Below are 6074 nucleotides of genomic sequence, written 5' to 3'. Positions count from 1 at the left end.
CAGTGGATACTATGTACAGAAGACAGAGCCACCAAGGGATGTGTGTATATCAAGGTAGCCTGCACTTAAGGTAAACACGCTCCTTAATTGATTTTGCCCACATTTTATAAGATAGAGATGATTTGTACACAGGCTTACATTTGTATTACTCCAACACATTATTTTACACACATGACTCAAAATTATCCTTTTACCTGTGACCTGACCGATTACATACACAGTTTCCCTTCTAATATTCACCTGCTTTTCCCCTTGCCTTCCTAGTTTGTCGTCATCCATCCTCCAGTCACCTGCTCCCAGGCTGGAATGCAGAAATAGAGTGTGCAGCTGTTAGAATTGCTAGAAGTGGGTTAGCAAGTGGTTGATGAACAATGACCCATCAAGGACTGTAGTTAGCAGAAGGGTGATGGGGAGACAGGTATCAAGTTTCCTGTTGAAGGGGAAATGTATCCTGAATGGTAGTAATTGCGGTGAATCAAGCCTAATGTCTCAGCCGCAGCCACTCATACCTGCACAGTCTCCACCCTCCTCTTATAACTGGTCCAGCAGTTAAATAGCTATAAAGCACTGTCTCTTTCTGTCTCATTCTCCCTGAGCTCCAACAGCAATAGTAGCAACAGCAGCTGTGGAAGCGGCAGCTAGAGATAGGCAGGGCTGTTGCTCGCTGCCGCGCAGATTGCCTCCTCCTTACCACACACGCGCGCGCACACACACACAGACACACACGCACTGCACGGATTCCCAACATCACCGCGTCTTGATAGAAATGAAGGACTCAGAGAGATGAAACAAGAGCATGAGTCATGGACAACAGGTATTTCAAGCTCTGGCAAATTCCATTTCCCTCGCATGCCCCTTGGTATGGCTACCAAAATAACCGTTGGCGATGCCGGGCTTAACCGGGAGCCTGGAGGTGGCCGCGCATGGGAGGGGAAGCGGGAGTGCGAGGTGGGGAAGCGGGATGCCAAAGATGACTTTCAGGCTCCGGAAAGCCACATCGTTCAGCCTCCGCTGTTTGGGAGTTGCAAATTGTCAGGGAGTGGTGGGCTGCAGGCCGCCTGTGTGTTGTGGACTGGGAGTCGATGTCCATCTCTCCGACACTAGTTAGAATGGGCCGCGCGTTGTGCAAGGGGGTGGAAGTGGAGGGGAGGAGAGGCTGCGAGCGGAGTTCTTGAAGCTCCACTCCTCTGGGGGAAGCCGAGCCGAGAGGCAGCCTTCTTCCCGAGCGGAGAGCGTGCGAGCTGGAAGCGATCCCGAGGGCTGGCCGGTCCAGGCGCAGGTCCTCTCCGGAAAAGCAGTTGCCCTCGCTTGGGAGATGCGCCCAGCCTTCGCCTGCATCACACTGCAGTAAGTTAAACTCGACACGGTTGGCAGTTTGAGTGGCTTCTGGGTTTGTGCTGCGGGGGGAAGGGAAGCTGAGAAGAAATGGCGAGGAAAGTTAGAAAAGCATAGCTCTGATTCTCCTTGAGATGTTAAATCCGTTGGTCTCTGCGACTCCCGTCCTAGTTACGCTATAGTTGGTGTACTTGCTCGGCTATTTGCTGAAGGCTGTGGCTTTTTGGCGAGGGATGCATAAAGCGCTCAGTCCTTTGGGATTTTAGGCAACAAAACTGGTAAATGCGTCCTACATTTCGTTACCAGCGCGTGCTCCCGAAAGTTACCAATGGATGGCAGTTTGCCTTTGCAAAAGAAAATTCGTGAAGAGGCCAACTTGCACTTACAAATGCTCAGCTAATTGCTACAAATTTATTCCAGGCTCCTTCCTAATCTGCAAAATAAAGAAGCAATCCAGCAAACAAAATGAAGGGAAGGTCTTTGATTTACTTGGTTGAGTTAAAATGTGAAGTAGGGCTCTAGATAACTGCCAGGCAACAACAGCCTAGGCGACTCTGATGATACGATAAACATGCAAATACTCTTTAGTGGATGGAAGTGCTGGATTCCCCCAGTTTCTTACTCCTGCAATCAGCACCTCCACTTGCTAAGCAGTCCCTTCCTTGTGATTTCAAAGTGGTGGTTTTTACACAGATGGCTTTATGCTCAGAACCAAGCAGCATTGTGGTCCCTGGCAAAATAAAATGAAGGCGAAAAAACTTTCGCAAAAGTACTTCAACTGGTTGCTCAAATTACAGATAACAAACTCTTAAAAGGAGGTAAAAACAGGTCAGTGACACAGCCAGCCCATTGTAAAGCAAATGACCAAATAAATGTGAATTCAGGCAGAATACTAAAGGTCTTTTTTAGAGAGAAGCCAGGAATAATTAATCTGGAAATGTTGGTGTATTTCTAACCAGTCCCTCTTTTACACTCACCAGAATTTTATAATGAAGAAAAAAAGAAGAAACAACATGTTTCACAAAAAACTATTAGACTTAGTTACAGAATCACTGGAAAAAATTATTCTATTACTATAGTTTTCTCCAACAAAGATTAATGTAAAAACAGAGGTTACCCAAAACGGAATCCAGGATTTTAAGCTGGATTGTCTCATGTGCTGTCATAAATTCTTTAGGATAAAGAGGTGTCAAAACTTATGAAACAACTATTGTGAAATGCAAAATAATTCTAAAAGTCTCCATCATTAGAAAGGAGAAACTAAGGATCACTCTTATCCAGTTATTTCAGTTTTTAATTGTGTTAAACTCCTCAAATCCACCTAATCTTCATTATCTTTTTAAGAAATAAAACATATCCTGAATGTAATTTGACTTACTTCACCTACTCATCCTAAGGATCTCTATATAATGTTCTTGTTATTATGGAAATACCCAGTTAGTTACAGGTAACCTGTTCCAAATACACATATTTCTTGGTGCAAAACTCTACATATGACTTTGTAAATTACTGAGTAAAATATCATCCAGAGGACATATTGTGATAGTGCATGCATGAGGGTGGTTAAAAATTTTAGACAGCAACAAAAAGGAAAAGGAATACAAAGACTCAAAGAATATGGTTGGAGCCAGTTTGTAAGCAACTCTAGAATAGATCGTTACCTGTATCTCAAGTATTGGCTAAAGACCAGAAAAATCAGGCTGAGAGCCTGAGTGGAATCACTAGGAGTTGTAGTTGAATAGGGATTTGTGAGACTATCTTTAAAGATAGAAACGTAGGTGGGTGGAGTTGAGTTTGGGGAATACATTTGCTTCATATTTTGGTTGTCCTCATGATAAACCTCAGGTTACACCTCATGGTATGTCCAAGGTGAAGATTTTCAAAACTGTTTTTGAAATCAATTATTTTAAGGTTTAAACCATTAGTAAGTTTTGCTGGGAAAAGCGTCTGAACTAAGCATGTACCCTATGACTCATGCTTTCCTTGAACACTATTGGAAGAAGGAAGAGTTGTAGCCAGACAAGCCAAAGATAACTGCTGGTCCCCGCTAATAATGACTATGATGTTGATGTATAGGCTTGAAATGACATTGAGAATATCCTTTCCTGGATGCTTCTCCTCCTGGCTGGCCTCAGGAACAGAACTTTACTTATGCATGCATCATACTGTTGTAATATTATCTTAAGGGTAATACTTCTAGCCTAGGAGCATCTGCCTGGAGGAAGATCTAGGCAAGAATTTAAAGAAGGCTCTTCCTGTTGCTCCTTTCCCATTCATGACATTTTCTCTCTCTTTTAAAAAGCCAACACAAAAATCAGACCTCAAGTAAGAATCTTATGGCTTTGTTCACCCTTAGGTATTGGTTGTTAAGTAGATTCAAGCTCTTAATAGTTCTTTCATTTATGGGATAACAGCTACATTTTCTCCCATTTATCAGAAACTTAATCTCAGAGTAAATAAGCAAATTGCCTAAAGCAGTATATTCAGTAACTGGTGGGCTAGGATTAATCACTTTGCCACTTTGTTTTATTTAAATGGTACTCTACCATATCCTAGTGGAATGGGCTTGTTGTTCTATCGTTGAAGAATGTTGAGAGTGCTTGAGAAATCATCAGGAGAGAACTCCCTCCTGTACCCATAACCAAGATTGGATCCACTCAATTTAGAATCTGAATTGACACCAAATCCAAACTTAGCAGAATCAATGATTCCAAGAGAAGTGTCCTACTATGGTTTCATGAACCATGGGAATGAAGCTGGAAATATCTTTTCCAGGAAGGAAAATGATGGAGTTAATGTAGGAGGGAAAGAAGTTGGAAAGCCCCAAAACCAAGAGGGATAAAAGGAAACTAAGGGGAGATTGGCTTATCATGGTGGGAGACGGGTATGAGAACTTGTCCAGAGACTGTGTCCTGAGGGATGTTAAAAAACAAACTCTTTGGATGGTATGTGGGGTAGATAGATAAAGCACAGATTTAAAACAATTCTTTAAGTATTTATAAGGTCTGATTATAAAAATTAGATTAGGTTTGTCTTCAGATAATGTCCTTTACACATTTTTTAAAGACTAAAAGTGATGATTCAAAGGAAAGTGGAGGAGAAAGGCCTGCTGATGACTGAAGAGGTAAAACAGTGGTGTGGAAATCTCACTGGTTTTTGAATAAGCACTTTCTGAAAATTTGCCAGGAAACGAAAGGCCATCTTTAACTGGTGAGGATAAAAAGAAAATGGTTCATTTAGGTAAAATCTGAAGTGTTAAGGAGAATAACATGATTACTGTCGCTTGTCTTCTTAACACAGAAGACAAACACTAACAAGGAAAAAAATCAAAATGTTGTGGGCATAGTGCCAAACAATATTTTAAGATTGGTCTTTCTCAGCATGCTAAATTTAAACAGCTGAAATTCTTTTTTAAGTATTATCTGAGTCAACAATTTGAAATGAAGGATTTGCCTTTTAATAGAGAATCTGTATTGCATTGGAAGTTTGAAACAGTGTCCTTGAGTCAGTTACTTCTAATTGGCAATTGGCCAATCACTACAGATCAAGGAGCACCAAAAATAATACCTTCAAAATGAGAGTAAAAATACATATGCTGCAAAAGGAAAGTTGATGAACTTTGATGGAGCTTTGCAAATACATTTACATTATTAGCCCTGATTCTTTGTTTTGTATCTTGTCACTTGTGACACTGCAAATCAAGGTTAGAAATAGAGTTCCTGTCAAGAGTTGATTTTTGGATGTGGTGCTTTGGCTCTTCTCCCCTTATGGTTTAAAAATAATGACAGGAACACTTACTGAGTGCTTACTACATACCATTTGCTTGTATGAACATCTTGCACATTTAATCTTGACAGTGTTACTCTTGTAGGATAATCCCATTATCGTCTGCATTCCCATTTTATAAAAGAGCACAGTGAGGCACAATAGGGTTAAGTGACTTACCCACAGTTAGAAATTAATAGTTACAGAGCTGGTGTATGAACGGAAAGTCTGGTTCTACAGCCTTTGCCTTTAACCCAAAGGCTGCAAGTCTACTCTTAACTCTTATTGGCTTTTTATAACCCTTTACAGTTCATGCTATTTGTTTACCTCTTTCATCTCTGCTTACACCTGTCTCTGTCTGTAATTTCTTTCTTGACACGCAGATCCTTCTGTCCTTATTCCATTAGTGTTTTACCTTAGGATACATCTTTAAGCTTCTGCTGTAGCATCATGACCTTTCAGGATTCTATTTGGATTCCACCACTGGCCTAACTGTCCTTTTCTGTTGTTCCACTGAAACTTGTGCTTACCTTTATTATTGGATATGCCACTGAGGGTTGAAATAATCTATTTTCTAAATTGAGGAAGGAAATTAAGCTTTATTTATCTTTGGAACATTAGTGCTGAGTGTTATGTCTAATACAAAAGTAAAAATCAAAAACCATTGAATTCAAAGCTCTAATTCAATTCCCTGAAGGGATAGGTAGTTTCAATTCCAGTCTTTATCCCTGCAAAGTCTAGAAAATAATGTTTCAAATGCAAGTTACCACCTCTGAGCCAGATAGTATATTTTAATTAGTTGAACTCATAATTAGTATGAAATTACTCAAAAGATATTTGCCACCCTCTGTGGTATTATATATTTAGAATATAGGAGACAATATTTTGGAAGGTGACAGATGGCATATTCCAAATTGCAATATTGAAATTTATAATGATAACTAATTTCTGGTACTAATGTATCTGGGGGTGGG

General features: G+C 40.4%; 1 protein-coding gene across 7 annotated transcripts in view; it reads left to right on the top strand.

The window, feature by feature from the left end:
* Positions 1 to 470: 470 nt before the first annotated feature.
* DGKB (diacylglycerol kinase beta) overlaps positions 471 to 6074 on the top strand; it is a 715318-nt gene continuing 709714 nt past the window's right edge. For 2 of the 7 annotated variants that reach the window (XM_043589012.1, XM_043589009.1), the window contains exon 1: positions 471 to 814. The gene's annotated coding sequence lies outside the window, so the exon portion shown is untranslated. Of the gene's footprint in view, positions 815 to 1238; positions 1348 to 6074 lie in introns of those variants that run through there. The other 5 variants (XM_043589011.1, XM_043589005.1, XM_043589010.1 and 2 more) reach the window with 4 other exon arrangements.

The sequence above is a fragment of the Prionailurus bengalensis genome, chromosome A2 (genome assembly GCF_016509475.1).
Source record: "Prionailurus bengalensis isolate Pbe53 chromosome A2, Fcat_Pben_1.1_paternal_pri, whole genome shotgun sequence".
NCBI classification, from domain to species: domain Eukaryota; kingdom Metazoa; phylum Chordata; class Mammalia; order Carnivora; family Felidae; genus Prionailurus; species Prionailurus bengalensis.
This window is presented reverse-complemented; position numbering and strand designations above follow the sequence as displayed.